Raw genomic sequence first — 18,464 nt, 5'->3', positions numbered from 1 at the left:
TATGTCTGCATGTTTGTATAGACACATGAGTGCAGGTGGAGTGTAGAAACCCAGCATAAGCACAAAAACCTAAGCTCGGTCCTCTGCAAGATCAGCGCACAACCTTAACTGCTGAGCCATCTCTCCAATCCCACTAACCCATCTTGAAAAACACAGTTCAGGCACCAGATGTGGTGTCACAGCCTTTAACCTCAGCACTCAGGAGGCAGAGCCAAAACCATTTCTGGAGTTCAAGGCCAGCTTGGTCTACATTAGGATTTCTAGACCAGTCTAAGGACGCTACCTCAAAAACAAACAAACTAACCTCAGCACACAATGGTTGGAGGAGCTGTAATTTGGCAGCATATACTTGCCTGGGTTATTCAGAGCCCTAGGTTCAATCCCAGACTCACAAAGGGGGTGGGAGTAGAAAATCTATTAGATTTTCTAATTCATGATGACAGAAAGTTAAAACTAAGCTCTACTGTTTCATATAAAACAAACAAACAAACAAAAAAAACTTCTTAAAAAAGATGGGGGAAGTGGGGACAGGGGTGGTTCATGTCTTTGATCCTAACACCTAGGAGGCAGAGGTAGAAGGATCTCCAAGTTCAAGGCCAGCCTGATCTACAAAGCCAGTTCCAGCACAGCCAGGGCTACAGAGAAACCCTGCCTTGAAAAAACAAAAACAAAAAAAAGAACAAACAAACAAATTGGGCATGGTGGCATGTACCTGTCTCCACAGCAGCGGGAAGGTGGCGGCGGGAGGGTCCAGGGTTTATAGCAGCCTGTGCACAGCAGGTCGGAGGTACTCAGTCAACCGATCGCCGACAGGTCTGACGGCCATCGTCTTTAGCTATGGATAATTTGCTTCGTATTTAAAGAGATCCTGTGGGTTCCAGGCCAGCCTGGTCTACATAGCCAGTTCAAGGACACCTGAGGTTACATGCTGAGACCATGCCTCAAAAATAAATAACTTAAATTCTAAAAGTGAAGAAGAATATAAAGGGACCTCAGAATGTAAGGTAACGAAGAATCAACACTGAAAATGGACTCTTAGTTATTGTCCAGATGCACAAAGAGCTGCCACGGAGAACAGATAACAGTCACCTTCCACAACAAAAACATCAAAATACTGGAATTCAGAAGTGAGAAATAGGGGCTACATGTAAAATTTTTTTTTCTTCGAGTTGCCAGGCATGGTTGTACTACCTGAATCAAAGCAGGAGGGTCACAAATTCACATGCCAACCTGGGCTATTCAGTTGAGTTCGAGGCCAGCCAGGACTATTTATGTCTCAAAACAACATAAAAAGTCCTTCTTGATGCTATATTATGATATTAATTATATCTAGATACAGACATTATCTATATAAACCATAGCTGACTGTCAGAGTTCTTTCTTGGAAACACAGAAGAAAGCACACATAGCAGTTAGGAGGTGGCCAGGCATTTATGGAATACAGCCACAAAACAGGACAAGAGTTCCAGGCCAGCCTGGGATACAGAGTGAGCTCCAGAACACTATTTACTCTCTTCGGGACACATGCCCCCCACATGGCCCTCTCCAGTCACTGCCATTCTTTTAATTCTGCTTCAAAAATGTGCTTTCTTCAGGGCCCCAGCACCTTTCTCCAGTTGCCACGGTAGTTCTATATTCTACCTCCTTTAAAGCACAGAGACCTGCCAACGTACACTATTCTTTTACACCGGAATGAATGCGAACTCTCGAAATATCGGTTTTCTTTTCTTTTCTATTTTTTTGGGAGGGAAGGGTTTGAGACAGGGTTTTTCTGTAGCTTTGGTGCCTGTCCTGGAACTAGCTCTTATAGACCAGGCTGGCCTCGAACTCACAGAGATGCACCTGCCTCTGCCTCCCGAGTGCTGGGATTCCCGGCTGGAATGTCAGTTTTCTAACGAATGAATGCAGATGAGAATATTTACTTATCCAGGAGTAGACACCGCTAAACTCAGTCTCCACTCAAACTTCAGGGTTTTCTTTTACTTCATCTTTTAGAAATAAATGTAAAGGGCTGGAGAGATGGTTCAGCAGTTAAGAGCACTGGCTGTTTTCCTAGAGGACCCAGGTTCAATTCCCAGCACTGACATGGCAGCTCGCAACTGCAACTCCAGTTCCAGGGGATCTGACATCTTCACACAGACACAGATGTAAAATACCAATGCACATTAAAACAATTTAAAAAGTAATAAAATAAAATGAATGAGTGTAATAGGAACAAGAAAAAATAAAATAAATCTAGCTAATTTAAAATATACTAATTTTTAAAACCTAAAGTCCACGCATCAGTGTAAAATGTAGTACAATTTGACTGAAGATGAAAACATATCAGCTGATATGACTGAAAGAGAAAACTGTCCTTCTCTCATAAATAGTCATAAGCAAGTGCAAGCCAAAATAACCCAGCATGTGCCCAACTCCTCAAAAGGCAAGTGCACAAATAAATTCACATTATGAGTTTAAAGTAAATGGCCTTACCTGACTTATGAGAAATGTTAAGGGCAGTTTATGCAGCAGAGAAATCACTCATTGCCTCTGGAAGGACCAGGGATGGGGCTCAAATCTGGTCAATTTTCTCATCTGTAAAGGAAAGATAATTGTATGTACCCATTGAGTTGCTTAGCAGAATTAAATTAGGTATTTCAAGAACCCTTGCTTAGCATGGTACCCAGCACATAGCAATCACTTAATGCTAACTGCTATTAGAAGCAGTAAGTGGTAGTTTATTAGTATTATCATTTTCATCTCCAGTCTGCAGGGCGAGAATGCCCTCTTCCAGCTGCTAGTGGTTTTCTGAATGGTACAGTGTAATTCTCCAACTAATTCAGGCCCTCCTGCCTCCTTGGGCTACAGTTTCAGAATACACCGAGAACTTACTCCTGTGATCCACAGTAGAAACCTATACCCAAAACTGCTTTCTACATCCGTGAAGAGCACTTAGGGGTTGATTTTCTTCAGATAGAAAACACTTAACAGAGGCCAGGCCTGGCGGCGCTTAAGAGGCAGAGGCAGGTGCCTCTCTGTGAATTTAAGGCCAGCCTAGTCTACATGGTAATTTCTAGGGCAGTCAGGGCTACACAGTGAAACTGTCTCAAAAAAAGAAAACTAGCAAGTGGAACGGTGTCTGGGGCTTGGGGCACTGCTTCTTCCCTACACGTGGAGAGCTCAGGTTTGATTCCCTAGTAACTCTGGAGAACGCGCACGCACACACACTGCTGATTTGATTAGAATAGTCATCAGCACCAGTTAATTCCTTACAACAAATGCTTACTGGATCCTGGGGCCCCCGTCACGACTGCTGCAGGACCAGAAAGGAGAAAAACTAAGTTGTGGCTGAACTCAGACCCTTTTTTCTAAGAATCCGAGACTAATGGCTCTTCCACTGCTGAGTCGACCACTCTCCCCTTCCTTCTCTTACTAGAATTCTCCGGAGCATGTGACACTGGAGACCACTGTCTCTTGGAAATCGCTCTCTCCTGGCCTCAAAGTCAGTAGTCTAGTGTCCCCTGCAGTCGCACCCAGCAGGCACTGCTGGCCAAGCTTCTTTATTTACTTTATAGCGCCCTTGATGAAAGGCCTACGGGGCAGACGTGGGCTACAAGCAGACTTCAGCAAACTGCTCTTCTGAAGGCTCCAAGTCAAACAAGCTTCAGCAAGTTACTGAAAAAAAAAAAAAAAAAAAAAAAAAAAAAAAAAAAAAAACAGACCTCACAGGGTGTGGTGGCTCACAACTGTAATCTACATCATTAGAGAGGTTGAGGCAGGAGGATTGCTGTAAATTCAAGTCTGTGAATTCCAGGTCATCTAGAGCTTGTGTGAAATACTGTCTCAAAAAAGAAAACAAGCTGGGTAGGAGAACGGCTACAAGTTCAAGGCCACCCTGAACTCCGGGAGACACTTTCTCCTTCCTTCCTTAATTCTTTCTTTTTTCTTTCCTTTTTTCCTTCTTTCGATTTTTCGAGACAAGGTTTCTCAGAAGTTATGGAGTCAGTCTGTGGACCAGGCTGGCCTTGAACTCAAGAGATCCACCTGCCTCTGCCTCCTGAGTGTTGGGATTAAAAGCGTGCGCCACCACTGCCCAACTGAGACCTTTTCTTAATACAACAAAGAAACTAAAAACTGAAATCCAGTCCTACATCCAGACCTTCCAAGTTCTCAGGATTTAAATTTCTCACAGATTTTAACATTTTCAGGCCAGCAGTGGTTGAAATTTCTAAACATTCAAGACTAAATTACCTTATAATCTGTTCTATCTATAAAGTCACCAAGTTACACACAAAAGTGTAAGTCACACAGAGCATTTCCAGGGCACTGACTGCCATTTTTAATGTGTATCTGACTCCAGGATTTCAAACCCATGTACAGACTGTCCATGTACACAAATCTGTTTTCATTTCCCGACAGTCACTATCAAAGCTGCCTACTCCTACCATCCCACCCCGTCAGCACCTCCACACAGCCACACTTCTGAGGCCTCTTACCCTCTAAGTGGCCTTTGCCACAGCCTGTTCTCTGGCTCACAGCCACCTTGGTTCAAACCCTGTCTTCTGGGGAGCGCCGTACTGGAATTCCACAGTCTGCCCCCTTTATTTCACCTACTCTTTCTACTGCTCCAATCTACTGTATTTTAAGTAATACACTTGACCAAAGACCCTGAGGACTTATAAGTTTTAAAGAAACCCATACTCCTTACCCCAGCAGAGTCTCCATAAAAAGTCTGCACTCCTCTGGTCCAAGGCCACAAAGAGCCACAATTTGCAACACACAGAACGCTCTATTGTCCCTAGGCATTTATTCATACTTGCAGGTCCCACCTCCTGAAATACCTAACTCCTCCCATTTGCTTGGGGCAGAAACCTCTGGTGCAAAGCCCTCCCAGGGCCTACCAATGCCAGAGTAGAAAAATAGGTTTCCTTCCTCCAGTTTTACCCATTTTGTATCATTCAGTGTTGTAAATGTCGGTTTTCTAGGTTTTCTAGGTTTTCTTCTCCGCCAGACTAAAATTCTACGGTGAGGAGGAAGAGCTACCTAGAGCTAGGGCTTGGCTGCTTGGCAGAGTCGCTCACCAACAGTGCCAGAGTCCTGGGTTCAATAACCAATAAACAGCACCTCAGAAACAATGGTACGTGCCTAAAATCTCTATCTGCAGGTTCCAAAGTTCAAGGTTATACTTCCTGCAGGAGACTCTGTCTTTCTTTTAAACTGAAACAAGCAACCAAACAAACAGAAAGTTTTTGTACCGTCTGGCTAGTGCTGACAAGACAGTTGACCTGTTAAAGGAATAAATGACACAGCAGTCAATGACGCCGTCACCTTCTCAGGTCAGGTCACTACAGAACAAGCCTACCAAGGCCACAAACTGCCCAGGCCCTCAAAGCCACTAAAGGAACAGGGCAGACAGGCAGGAATGGAGGATGTCTAGTTCAAATTCACTTCAGTCGTAGAGGCTGCAAGGCCCTGGGTTCAGTGGCCAGTACCACGGGAAAATGAAAAGAAATTATCCAGGCCATGGCGGTGCACACCTTGAGTCCAGCACTCGGGAAGCAGAGAATCCGTGAGCTCGAGGCCAGCCTGGTCTACAGCGCTCTATAGTTCCAGCATAGGCTCCAAAGCTACAGTGAAACCCTGTCTTGGAAAAAAAAGAAGCAAACCAGCCTCACGCCCGCTCCTTCACCATTCTAAGGGCCAGAGCTTTGTTTTCCACAGCCATACAACAAAGCAGGTGACATCAGTGCTTAGCTCACCGATGGAGAGAAACTGAGACTAGCTTTATTCCTTTGAGACAAAACCTCACTCTGGCCCTAAACACAGCTCTGGTTGACATTAAACTCATGATCCTCCTGTCTCAGCCTCCGAAGTTTACAGGTAAGCTACAAGTTCCAGCCTGAAGCTAAGATTATTAATAAAGTCACTTTTAGGGAGCTGGAGAGATGGCTCAGCAGTTGAGAGCACATGCTGTCCTTTCAGAGAGACCCAGGTTCAATTCCTAGCACCCATATGGCAGCTCACAACTGCCTGTAACTCTAAGATCTGACACCTTCATACAGACACACATGCAGGCAAAACACCATATGCACATAAAATAAAAACTAAATAAAATTTTAAAAATAAAATCAACTTTTAATTTTTAAAATATTTTTATTTCTAATCATGAGAGTATGTATGGTCTGTGAGGGTTTGCACACCTCAGGAGTGTCTGAGCCCAGAATCTGAAGTTACAGTCATGAGCAATCAAATGTCATGCTGAGAATAGAACCCGGGTCCCTAGGAGAGCAGCACACACTCTTAAGCACTGAGCCATCTCTGCAGCCCCCGCTTTATTTTAATATGTCTACGTGTGTGGATATACGAATACGTGAGTGTTGGTGCTCGGGAGTCCAGGAGGGCATGGGGTCACCTGCAGCAGACCAGCAGGCCATTGAGAGCCACCCGGTGTGGGTGCTGGGAAGCAAACAGTTCTCTGCTAGAGCAGCAAACGCTCTTAAACACTGAACAATCTCTCTAGCCTGCCTTTAAAATAACAGTAGTAATTATTGCTATTATTATTATTATAAAAAGAAAGTTCTCCCCATGGACCCTAGAACTCACTATATACACTAGACTGGGCTCAACTGCAGAGATCCACCTGCCTCTGCCTTCCTAGGATTAAAAGTGTGTGCCACCATTGTCCAGCTTAGTGATTCTTTTGATTTGAATAATAAGATTAGTTTGAGAGGTTGGCTCAGCTGGTGAAGGCACTTGTTGCCAATCCTGACGGTCTGAGTTCAGTCCGAGGGACCCACTTTGTAGAATCAGAAAACTTGACTCCTGTAAACTGTCTTCTGACCCCCACATGCATAAACACATAAACACAAACACAAACACACACACACACAAAATACATTACATTAAAATATACATTTTATTAAAAGGTTTCATACCACTAGGATTAAAGACCAATTTGATTCTAAAGCCCAAACTTTGAGCCGATACAAAAGTACGTAACTGTTACCTGCAGGGGCCTAAGCTTAAGCTGTCTGCACCCTCACACACCAGAAGGCACTAAGATGCTACCATCCTACTCTCCAAATCTGTATGAGTACGTACTATGTTTACTTAGATGGTGTAACTAAAGAACACAGGGGAGGCTACAAGAAGCATCTAATCCTTATAGCAGGGAATTTTATTTCCCTGTTCTGTTAAAGAAACCAAAGATTAAGAAGCAATGGGACCAGAGCAGAGCACAGCCCAAAGCCCGCTCCAACCACAGACAACTGGACGATGGCATGGTACACCGAGCCCACCAAAAAGGTTTCCAGAGAGGGATGGGGTGTGCTGTTAGCTATACAGCCAGGCTGGCCTTGAACCTGAGGTCCTCTGGTCCTGGAACACAAGCGTGCAAGTGTCAGGTTGTGAGACCCTGTCTCCAAAATAAATATAAATAAATAAAATAAATCACATTATGTGAAAGAATTAGAACCAAGTGGTCTGTCATCTTAAATCAGGGGGGGAAAAACAGGAGGCATAACATTTTAACTTATGTTTCTCCCAAATCTCAAAATGGCCAGGAACACTGTCTAAAACCAGCCTACAGCGCCTCTGGGATACACTCATGGCTGATGCAGTGAGAAGCCGACTCTTGGGTCACTTTGAGAACACAGCTGTCTTCACCCTACACTACAGCCCTGAGCCATTCTCACCTACTGCTTCACAACAGATCAAGTGTGGAAAGAAGCTGTCTTTAGACACAAATGGCCAGGCTGTCTAAAATCCCCAAACTGAGACACTGGGAGCTAGCCCAAAAGATCTTAGCGAAAGTGTTTGGTTGAACTAACACTCTAAGAGCTCACCCTTCAGGCTGTCTATCTAAAGACAAATTTTCTCTCCTCCAAACTTAGCAGCCATGGAGCCAGACTGAGGGCTCAGAAGTCAAGAGCGTGGGTCGCCCTGTCGGGTGACCCAGGGTTCACCCCTCAGCACAAGCATCTGGGGCTCCAGTTCCAGGGGGGTCTGGCGCCCTCTTCTGGCCTCCTCAAGCACAACACCCACATGGTGCACAGGCACACCTGCAGGCAAAACACCCTAACACAAAAATAAAATAAAAATTTAAAAATAGCAGCAATATGATTTTCTGGAAAGAAAAAAATGGAGATGGGCTCCTCAAATTTCTTTATGAAATCTTTCAGAGAAAAGAAAAGTTGAGTTATAAATTAAACATCTACTTTTTAAACAAAACTCAGTGAAAAAGACAGTCCTCTTCAATTAAAATAATTCAGCATGTTCCCAGAAAGTCTCTTATTAGTTTGAAATAAAATTAACTTTGAAGACAACAAATCTACCATTTCTTTAGGATTAAAACAGCCCATGAATGGGTTACAACAAGGAATTAAAATGTTTGGGACAGGATGTGGGGGAAAAAACATCAAACTTTCAGTATTTGTACACATACAGTTTCTGAAACTCTGGAGAATACGAAGCTGAAGATAAGCACTAAATACATGGATCTCTAAGTTTGAGGCCAGTCGGGTGTAAGAGTGAGTTCTAGTACTACAGAGACACCCTGTCTCGAGAAACAAACAGCACAACAAATGAACACAAAAACATATTGCAAAATAGGAAGATTTCCTTCGACTTTTAAAATATCCTGGCAAAGGGGGAGTGAGAATGAGTTTTTTCTATATGGTTTGCTCTAAAAGTAAGGGTCATAACAGGCCATAATGGCTTTGCTATACACATACATGAAATGCCCTCGTCAATAAGCAATTTCAATTAATCAATAATGCAAAACGACCATTACATGTAATTTGCATTTTAATACCAAATCCATACCATCTTCAAATATCAAGACTTCCTTAGGCACAAGTCTAACACTGTGAGAAAGCAGAGCTCTATTTCAGCCAGACAGAAGCCAAGGATCCTTGGTAAGAGCCATGTAAGGAGCCTCACTGTGATGCCTGAGACAAGTCAGACCAAGTCATGAATTACCCCGGGGTTCTACAATTGACAGGGAGATTTTCTCTTCCACTGAGTGATCAGAACATGGATTGCCTCTGCCAGCAATCTCCAACCTACACACACACACACACACACACACACACACACACACACTGACCCAAGCTCTAAGAAGAGAAGAGTGAAGAGAAAAAAAAAAAGAACTAATAAAGGGGTCAAATGAACTCTCCACACATGCCCACGATGGGGCTGGAGGTGGCCGGGCCATGCACGCTGTAATTTCAACACTAAACAACCAGAAGGCAGTCAGCTGTAGCCCAGCCTATCCTTGAAAAGAAGGAAATCTAGATTTTGAAATTTAAGTTTACTACATGAAAGAAAAAAGGGAAAAAAAAAAGTTTCAGAGTTGATGGCACCAAAACCAGAACCAAAATCGAGTTCGTTTATAGGGTAGGCCAAAGCCAAAGTCTATGTCCAGTGCACGGGGCTCCTCCGCAGACCCCTGTGCTGTAGCAATCACAACTTTCAGCGTCTTAAAAACCCCTCTTCTGTCATTGTAGACAGACATCTAAGGGTATCACACAAGGCTTAACAGTTACTATCAGAACAAACCAATCACGGCTCCTTAAACTGCAGGTAGACCTTGCTTCAAAAGCCGCCCTGCCCTCCAGTTCCTTCCTCCCAATTTTGAATGCTCTGCAACGCCTGTCAGCGAGGTCCCCCCATGGCTTCAGTTTCTGAGTCGGTTTTACCGGACGGTGACCAAATCAGAAGGGGAAAATCTCCTACAACTGGGGGGCCGGGGGCTGCTCCGAAGCCTGCCTGGTCCTGCCCCTCGCCCTGACAGTTTGCTCTCTGCCCCTACTTACTATCTTTCGGCCCGGAGCTGTCCAGAAAGGGGGAAATTGGGAGACCCAGAGGAGTCCGGGGGGTTGGGGGGGGAAGGTGGGAGTGATAAACGAACAAGTAACACCCCACGGCTGCTCCGTGGGGTGCGGGGGAGGCCGACGGGCACGGACCGTGCAGTGGAAACCGCACCTGAACCGACCTCCTCCCTTCCTACCCCCCAGAGCCCGGTCTCCAACTAATAACGCTACGAAAAACCCCTTGAAAACTTTTCCAAACCGGAAGAGAAGGCTTCTCCCCGGGCCTGCGAGCTCGTGGGGAGCGGGCTGGAGTTGGCAGCCCCGAGGGGGACCGCGGGGAGCGGGGTGGGGCGCGGGCGAGGGGTGCAGGGGCGGAGTACCTGGAATGGACGGGAACCGGCGGAGAGTTCCGAGCCCGCCGAGCGCTCTCCCGCACGGCCTCGGGGGGTCCCCGGCGCTAGGACCGGGGCTCCCCGGAGAGCAGGCAACCCCCGATTCGGGCCTACGAGGAAACTTTCCGGGCCGCGGCTGCACCTGACTTCTCGCCGCCCCTCCACCCCGCGCCCGCCAGGCCGCCCGCCCCGCCCCGCCCCGGCCAGGCCGTCCGGAGCGCCGCCGAGGGGCGGTGGAGATAAATAAACCGCACGGTTACCGGGATCCCGGGCCCGTCCGTCCGCCGCCTGCGTGGTGCTCGGGGCCGGGGCTGCCGCACACTCCCCCCGCCGCCCGGGTCCCCGCCGCCCGGCCTTCCGCCCCGCGGGAGAGCCCGGGGCCGGCGCAGGAGGCAGCCCCGGGGGACCCCAGGGGCGCGGGAGGCCTGTGGCGCGGGGGCAGGGCGCGGCCGCCGCGGGGCCCGAGGCCTAGGGCGCCCCCCCAGCTCCGCGGCGCTCCCCAGGCCCGGCCCGCGCAGGCCGCGCTCCGTCCGCCGCCGGAACCCCCGCCGTAGCCGCCCGCGGGCGTCCCCGAGGCCCCCGGTCCCCGGGCCCCCGCCACCCTAGCGCCGGCCGCACTCACCCTTTCATTCTCCGCCCGCGGCCTGGCGTGGGCCGGCGAATCCCCGGCCTCACGTAAGCGCGCTCGCCGCCCGCCCTGCCTGCGCGGCCCAGCCCGCCGCCCTACGGGAGCCCGGGGATGTGGGCCGGGCCTGGGGCCGCCTCTGCTTACCTTTCACCATCCTTTTTTTTTTTCTTGTTTTTTTTTTTTTTTTCCTCCTCCTCCTTCCCCCCCCCCTCCCCCGCCCTTCCCGCGACTGGGCTGACAGCTCCGAGAGGCGCTGGCGGTGCACTAGGAAGCTCGGCGGCTCCGGCTCTCCCCCTGGGCTCCAGTGGGAGCCTTTCCCTGTCGAACCCGAGGGGTGAGGATCATATTTTTATTTTGGGTAGGCGATCATTAGGGGGAAATCCCTGAATGTACTCTCCAGCCGAGAAGGCAGGGCTGCCCGGCTGCGCTGGCAGGGGCAGCAGCCCCCTACAGCACCACTACCGGCACCGCGGGGACATGACACCACAGAGCGGCTCCTCTGCCCTGCCAAACGACAACTTTCCTACCATCTTGGAGGCAGAGCAAAGAGGAGCCAGGGCGAAAAAGTGCAACCGGCTTCGGATAAAGTACACATCTCTACCTCTCCTCGCTGGAAGAAGTCCACACTCGCGGTCTACACCGGCGCCTAGGGGGTCTGAAAAGCGGGGAAGAAAACAAGCAAGTTCATTTGCTCCGTGGGGGGAGGGGGGATGTTTCTGCACCTCTGATGGAAAGAAATCTTTACAAGACACAGGCTTTACGATATTATTGTTTTCCATTTTAAGTTTTCCCCCCGGTGGTGACAGTGGTAGCTTAATTTTTTTTTCAGACTAATTATGATTTTTCTCTGTGGCAGGACCAAGTTCCGTATGTGGTGGTTAGTCTGTAAATTGGCACCTCAGAGACTTAAAGGTCACTTTATCGCATTTATTTTGTTGCCCGTTTATATTGTATGTATGCGTGCTTATGTTTTCATGTTACAGTTAAGATTGTGTGTTCTTGGTATCCACGAAACTGAGGGTGCTGCAAGTCAATTGTAAAGAGATGTCTTTTGTCTTCTCTCAAAGCGAAGTAAGTAAAATCTATTGACTGTCCAGAAAGACCTAAGATAGCTAGCTGTTTATTTTTCACAGTGCAAATAAAAGTGTCGTGTATCTAAAGCGTCCTACAGCAGACCAAGCCTGTGATGGTCTGTCTGCCCAAGAAGAAAGATTACTCCAGTAAACCTAGCTGTAGATTGAAAGATGCTTTGGATTTTCTTTAAGTAAAATTATTTATTAAGAATTACATCTAGGATTTCATTTGTGTTACTTTCAGTTTGTATAGATAATTTAATGTACAGTTCTGTCTGCCTCTCTCTCACAGAATTGAAGGGTGCGTTTGTCTTCCTAGTGTTGAAATGTTCAGACCGTCTAGTGTAGTGCCAGCTTGTTGAGTAACTTTATAGACTGCAGAGATGTCGAATCTACTTTTGGTTTTTTGAGTCCGGGTTTCTCTGTAGCTTTGGAACCTGTCCTGGAACTAGCTCTTGTAGACCAGGCTGACCCTGAGCTCACAGAGATCCACTACCAGGCTATGAATTTACTCCTTTTTTTTTTTTTTTTTTGGTGCTGGGACTCATCACAAAACGAGGTAGACCTGGTCCATGACCTCATATTCTAATATCTCTGTCTCTGTCCCCCACCCCCCACCCCTGCCCGTCTGGTGACCAGCTGATTTCAATGAGCTGGAATGGCAGGAAGGCAATGACAAAGCAGGTGTGACTAGGTCAGACTGACAAGGGCCAGAGATGTCTTTTTTTTATTATTGATATTTATTGAACTCTACATTTTTCTCTGCTCCCCTCCCTGCCTCTCCTCCCCCAAGGTCCCCATGCTCCCAATTTACTCAGGAGATCTTGTCTTTTTCTACTTTCTACTTCCCATGTAGATTAGATCTATGTAAGTCTCTCTTAGTGTCCGCATTGTTGTCTAAGTTCTCTGGGACTGTGGTTTGTAGGCTGGCTTTCTTTGCTTTATGTTTAAAAACCACCTATGAGTGAGTACATGTGATAATTGTCTTTCTGTGTCTGAGTTACCTCACTCAAAATAATGTTTTCTAGCTCCATCCATTTTCCTGCAAAATTCAAGCTGTCGTTACTTTTTTCTGCTGTGTAGTACTCCATTGTGTAAATATACTACATTTTCCTTATCCTTTTGAGGGGCATTTAAGTTGTTTCCAGTTTCTGGCTATGACAAACAATGCTGCTATGAACATAGCTGAGCACATGTCCTTGTGGCACGATTGAGCATCCTTTGGATATATACCCAAAAGTGGTATTACTGGGTCTTGAGGAAGGTTGTTTCCTAATTTTCTGAGAAATCGCCACACTAACATCCAAAGGGGCTATACCAGCTTGCATTCCCACCAGCAATGCAGAAGTGTTCCCTTTTCCCTACAACCTCTCCAGCATAAGTTGTCATCAGTGTTTTTGATCTTGGCCATTCTTACAGGTGTTAGATGGAATCTCAGAGTTGTTTTGATTTGCATTTCTCTGATGACTAAGGATGTTGAACATTTCCTTAAGTGTCTTAAAGCCATTTTAGATTCCTCTGTTGAGAGTTCTCTGTTTAGGTCACTACTCCATTTTTGGATTATGTGTTCTTTTGGTGTCCAATTTCTTGAGTTCTTTGTATATTTTGGAGATCAGACCTCTGTCTGATGTGTGGTTAGTGAAGATCTTTTCCCATTCTGTAGGCTGTCATTTTGTCTTGTTGAGCTTGTCCTTTGCTTTACAGAAGCTTTTCAGTTTCAGGAGGTCCCATTTATTAATTGTTTCTCTCAGTGTCTGTGCTGCTGGGGTTATATTTAGGAAGTGGTCTCCTGTGCCAATGCATTCAAGTGTACTTCCCACTTTCTCTTCTATAAGGTTCAGTGTGGCTGGCTTTATGTTGAGGTCTTTGATCCATTTGGACTTGAGTTTTGTGCATGGTGATAGATATGGGTCTATTTCCATTCTTCTACATGTTGATATCCAGTTATGCCAGCACCACTTGTTATATATGCTTTCTTTTTTTCCATTTAATATTTTTTTGCTTCTTTATCAAAAATCGGGTGTTCAAAGATGTGTGGATTGATATCTGGGTCTTCTGTTTGGTTCCATTGGTCCTAATGTCTATTCTTATGCCAATACCAGGCTGTTTTCAGTACTGTAGCTCTGTAGTAGAGTTTGAAGTCAGGGATTGAATTTACTTTTTTAAAAAATGATTTATTTATTTTTATTTTATGTGCATTGGTGTTTTACCTGCACGTGTGTCTGTGTGAAAGTGTGGAATCCCCTGGAACTGGAGTTACAGACAGGTGTGAGCTGCCTTGTGGGTGCTGGGAATTGAACCTGGGTCCTCTGGGAGAGAAGCCAGTGCTCTTAGCCACTAAGTCATCTCTCCAGCCCCAGAATTTCCTTTTTTTTTTTTTCTTTTTCTTTTTCCTTAAGAGCAAACTTTAGTACATAAAGAGTATCAGAGTTAAACTGTCCTGTGTGGAGGTGACATTGAGGTGCTGCATGCTGGCTTTTACTCCTCCACTTGCTGAGGCATGAAAAGTGCAATAGGAAATGACCAGGCTGTTCATGTGTTCGAAGGGAATGAGGAATTTTCATTTAAATTCATTATAAATCATTTAGGAGTAACTGATAACTCAAGTTTAAAATGCCTACTTCTGAGTTACCACTTTAAGATTAATTCAGATACTTTTTGTAGAACTTTATTATCTAAATTTGCATGTAATATCTTCTGAGAGTTTTACCTCCCTTTGATGGGAAAACACTATAGGCATTAAAATTAGCCAGTTTCTCACAGCTTGGAAACCTTACTTGTGAAGTTGTGTTATATTTACAATTTTATTGTTTCTTTTGCTTTGTTTTGAGATAGGATCTTGCTGTATAACCCAAGCTGGCCCTGGACTCAGTGTGTAGTTCAGACCTGCATAGAACTCCTAGCAATCCTCCTGCCTCTCAAGTGCATTCAGCCTTCCTGTCACCGCAGACCTGTTTGTGTGACCAGCAAAGGCCGTGGCGCCTGGCTTTAAAAGGATTTCGTTGCTTTTTTGTGCATAACCCATTTTACTTTACATTGTCATAACCCATGTTTACCTCATCATACCAGCTAGCCAAAATTTGGGGAATTACAGTTCAGCCAAGAAGGAAGAAATCCCACTAAATCTACTTGGAATTGTGAAGATTTGTTAGATTTAGCATGTGGAAAGGCCCTGAGTTCCTCAAGTGGAGGTCAGAAGACAGTCTGGGAGTCTCGCCTTCCACCATTGATCCCTCTCAGGGATCAAACTCAGGCCATCAGGTTTGGCAGAGAGACTTTACCCCGTGAACCACCTTACCAGCTCAGGATTTGTTTAGGCTGACAGTTAAAAGCATTCCAATGCCATCTGTGATTCCTAGGAACTGTGGGTGCTAATACAAATTTATAACAGTTTAGGAACCCTTGTTTTCCCCAGTGAAATCCTCTACTCAAATTTAGCTGATATTGCTGAGTACTTGATAGACTTTGGGAACCTTTCTAGATGCTTCATTTCTGTTTATTTATTTTATTTTATTGATTTTTCGAGACAGGGTTTCTCTGTGTATCCCTGACTGTGCTGGAACTCATGCTGTAGACCAGGCTGGTCTCGAACTCAGAGATCCACCTGCCTCTGTCTCCAGAATGCTGGGATCTGTGTGCACCACTGCCACCTGGCTAGACACTTTATTTTTTTTTAAAGATTTATTTATTTATTATGTATACAACATTCTGCCTCCATGTATGCCCGCACGCCAGAGGAGCGCGCTAGATCTCAGTACAGATGGTTGTGAGCCACCATGTGGTTGCTGGGAATTGAACTCAGGACCTCCGGAAGAGCAGCCTTAACCTCTGAGCCATCTCTCCAGCCCATGGCTAGACACTTTAATGTATGCGTTATTTATTTGCCGTTTTGGGTTTGGCTTAGTTTGAGACTGTTCCACCATGTTACCCGGGCTGGTCTAGAACTCACTCTGTAGACCACACTGGTCTTGAATTCACAGAGATCCCCTTTACCTCTGCCTCATAAGTGCTGGAATTAAAAGTATATACCACTGTCTTCTCCCCTTTTTGAGAAAGGGTCTTTCCCTGTAGTCCAGGATGGCCTTGAACTCTCTTTGTGGCCCAAGGTAGTCTTGAATTCATAATCCTTTTACTACAGCCTTTAGTGTTAAAATTATATACACCAAGATATCTTGCTGGATCTGCCTTTTGCTACTAACGATTTTAGTTTCGTAAAAATTGAGTACTTGGCTGAAGAGGTGCCTTAGTGGCTAAGAGCAGCTACAGCTCCTTCAGAGGACCCAGGCTCAGTTCCTCACACCCACACCCACACAGTCGGCCCCAAACGTGTGTCTCAAGTTCTGGGGAATCCAGTGTCCTCTTCTGACCTCAGTGGGCACCAGAAATGCATGTAGTGTATATACATACATGCAGGCAAAACACACACATAAACCTGAAATTTGAGTACCTCATTGTGAATATTATAATGAAGTTATTAAGAAAATGACAACTGGATCCTGTCCTTAAAAGTTCTCCTTTATATGGTGGATATATATGTATGGAAATACAACAATATCCACTATTTTGTTTGCTTACTAAAAAATTAGTTTCAAAAATACCATTTAGAGATTGTAGATTTAAAGTAAAGGATTCATTGTGTCATAAATAAAAAAGCCACCCCTTTCCTGGCAAATGTTTGATGACAGAATAATCAATTCTGTTTTTTTTTCTTTAAAGAAAGAATCTGCTGACAATAGACATTGTTACTCCGTTTTAGTAAGACTTTTGTTTGATATGGAGGGAGCTTGTTTTGTGGATCACTTGGGTTTTATTCTTTTTTGAGAAAGGGTCTCATGTGCCCTAGGCTAGCCTCAAACTGTATATAGCTGATTCTCCTCTCCCTACCTTTGAAGTGCTGGGATCACGGACATATATACCACATCCAGCATATTTAAACACTGAGGGCAGGCTCCATACCAGACACTGGCTTGGTAGCTAATGCCAGGCAGGAGGATGGACAGACAGACCCAGAGACCTTGCTTGCATGGATGAATGAGTGTCGCAACACAGTGTTGCAGTTATTGCCGAGGCTGGCTGGGCAGCAGTAAGCCAAGCCAGCTCCTGGCTGCTGTGGGCACCACACAGACCTGGTGTGACAGTCATCCCATCACAGCTGCAGTTGCGGGTTGTGACTCAATATCTACTACAGATAATCCATATCTACTGGGCAGCGGCAGGCACCGTGTGCCTAACAGTGACCACAGACAAGTATTTTTTTTTCATTCTAAGCCTGTTTTAGAAACAGCCATTGATAGTATTTCTACCTAAAACAAAAGACTGTGTTTTACTGTGGTTACTGGGTCTTGCAAGAAACTATCTCATTCATTGATGTATATCAAGATATTCTATATAGAATAAATATATTCTTTATATTATATAGTCTATATAGAATATAAAAATACAATCTGTTTTGAGGTGTGTGTGTGTGTACTCAATGAGAGTAGTAAACGGAAAGAAAAAAACTCAGGTACACATTGTATAGAGTAGACACAAAGCTTTAGATTATTTCAGTGTGAAATTTCTGTAAATATGTAAATGTGTGTATGTATGTATATATGTTTAAACTAGGCATGGTGACACATACCTTTTAATCTCAGCAACTTGGTAGGCAGAGGCAAGAAGATCTCTTCAAATTCAAAGCCAGCCTGGTCTACATAGTTCCAGGACAGCCAGGACAATTTAGTGAATCTCTCTTGCTCTCTCTCTCGCTCTCTCTCTTATGTATATGTATATGTGTGTGTGTGTGTGTATATATCTATATATATATATATATCCATTCAAACATTGTCAAAGTACACATAAGCATTAACTAGATAATCTAAATTCTAACCCTTACCCAGGACCACTCAGGCCTGAAAACTGTTATCTCATTTTATGCACAAATCGAGAAAGGAGTTTGAGAGTTCTGTAGGGAGGAGGCTGTTCATTTTGTGGGTCTCGTCTCAAAGCCGAAAGATACCCTTCAAGACCTAGGTAGTCAGTGGCTGTGCTGATAGCAGGCCAAGACCTGTGGCCCTCTTCAAGCTATAGGCAGAGAACGTAGGTGACAGTGTAGCCTCAACTGTAGACATTGGGGGACAGGAAAATAACTCCACCATAAGTCACAATGTAAGGGATCATTAGTTCAAAAAATAAAAATAAAAGCTTCAAAGCAAGATTGGAGATTAGATCTAGGTAGAATTAGCAATGATAGCCAACATTTTCTGTAATTTACCATGGGGAAAAAGAAGTGTCCCCAAAGTGATAGTTAGTAAAATGTAGTAAAGAGAGAAATCCCTAGAGACCTCAGGATAATAAGCATGGTTTAGCACAAGGTGACAGTGTTCATTTCTGTGGCATCCTTGCTAAACAAGCTTTTGTAGATCCGCTAGGAATGTAACCACGATTTCCATGGGACGTTGTCAACGCAGCCACTAATCAGTTTAGACCTGCTCTCCCGAGTCCTCAGCACGCCATTCCGATAGACTGCCAGAGTTCAGGGTAAGGCGGGGGCAGTGCAGGAGCAGACCCACTGGCTCAGGATAAAAGGAAGGAGGGG

The 18,464-nt window shown here is 45.3% G+C and overlaps 1 protein-coding gene across 6 annotated transcripts in view; it reads right to left on the bottom strand.

The window, feature by feature from the left end:
- Positions 1–10,938, bottom strand: part of Ino80d (INO80 complex subunit D) — a 56,413-nt gene extending 45,475 nt beyond the window's left edge. For 4 of the 6 annotated variants that reach the window (XM_038338771.1, XM_038338775.1, XM_038338777.1 and 1 more), the window contains exons 1-2: positions 10,175–10,333; positions 2,476–2,577 (exon numbers count right to left, since the gene is read on the bottom strand). The gene's annotated coding sequence lies outside the window, so the exon portion shown is untranslated. Of the gene's footprint in view, positions 1–712; positions 821–2,475; positions 2,578–10,174; positions 10,334–10,808 lie in introns of those variants that run through there. The other 2 variants (XM_038338773.1, XM_038338774.1) reach the window with 2 other exon arrangements.
- Positions 10,939–18,464: the final 7,526 nt, after the last annotated feature.

The sequence above is a fragment of the Arvicola amphibius genome, chromosome 8 (genome assembly GCF_903992535.2).
Source record: "Arvicola amphibius chromosome 8, mArvAmp1.2, whole genome shotgun sequence".
In the NCBI taxonomy this organism is placed as follows: Eukaryota; Metazoa; Chordata; class Mammalia; order Rodentia; family Cricetidae; genus Arvicola; species Arvicola amphibius.
The sequence above is the reverse complement of the archived record's forward strand: the minus strand, read 5'-3'. Positions and strand labels throughout refer to the sequence as shown.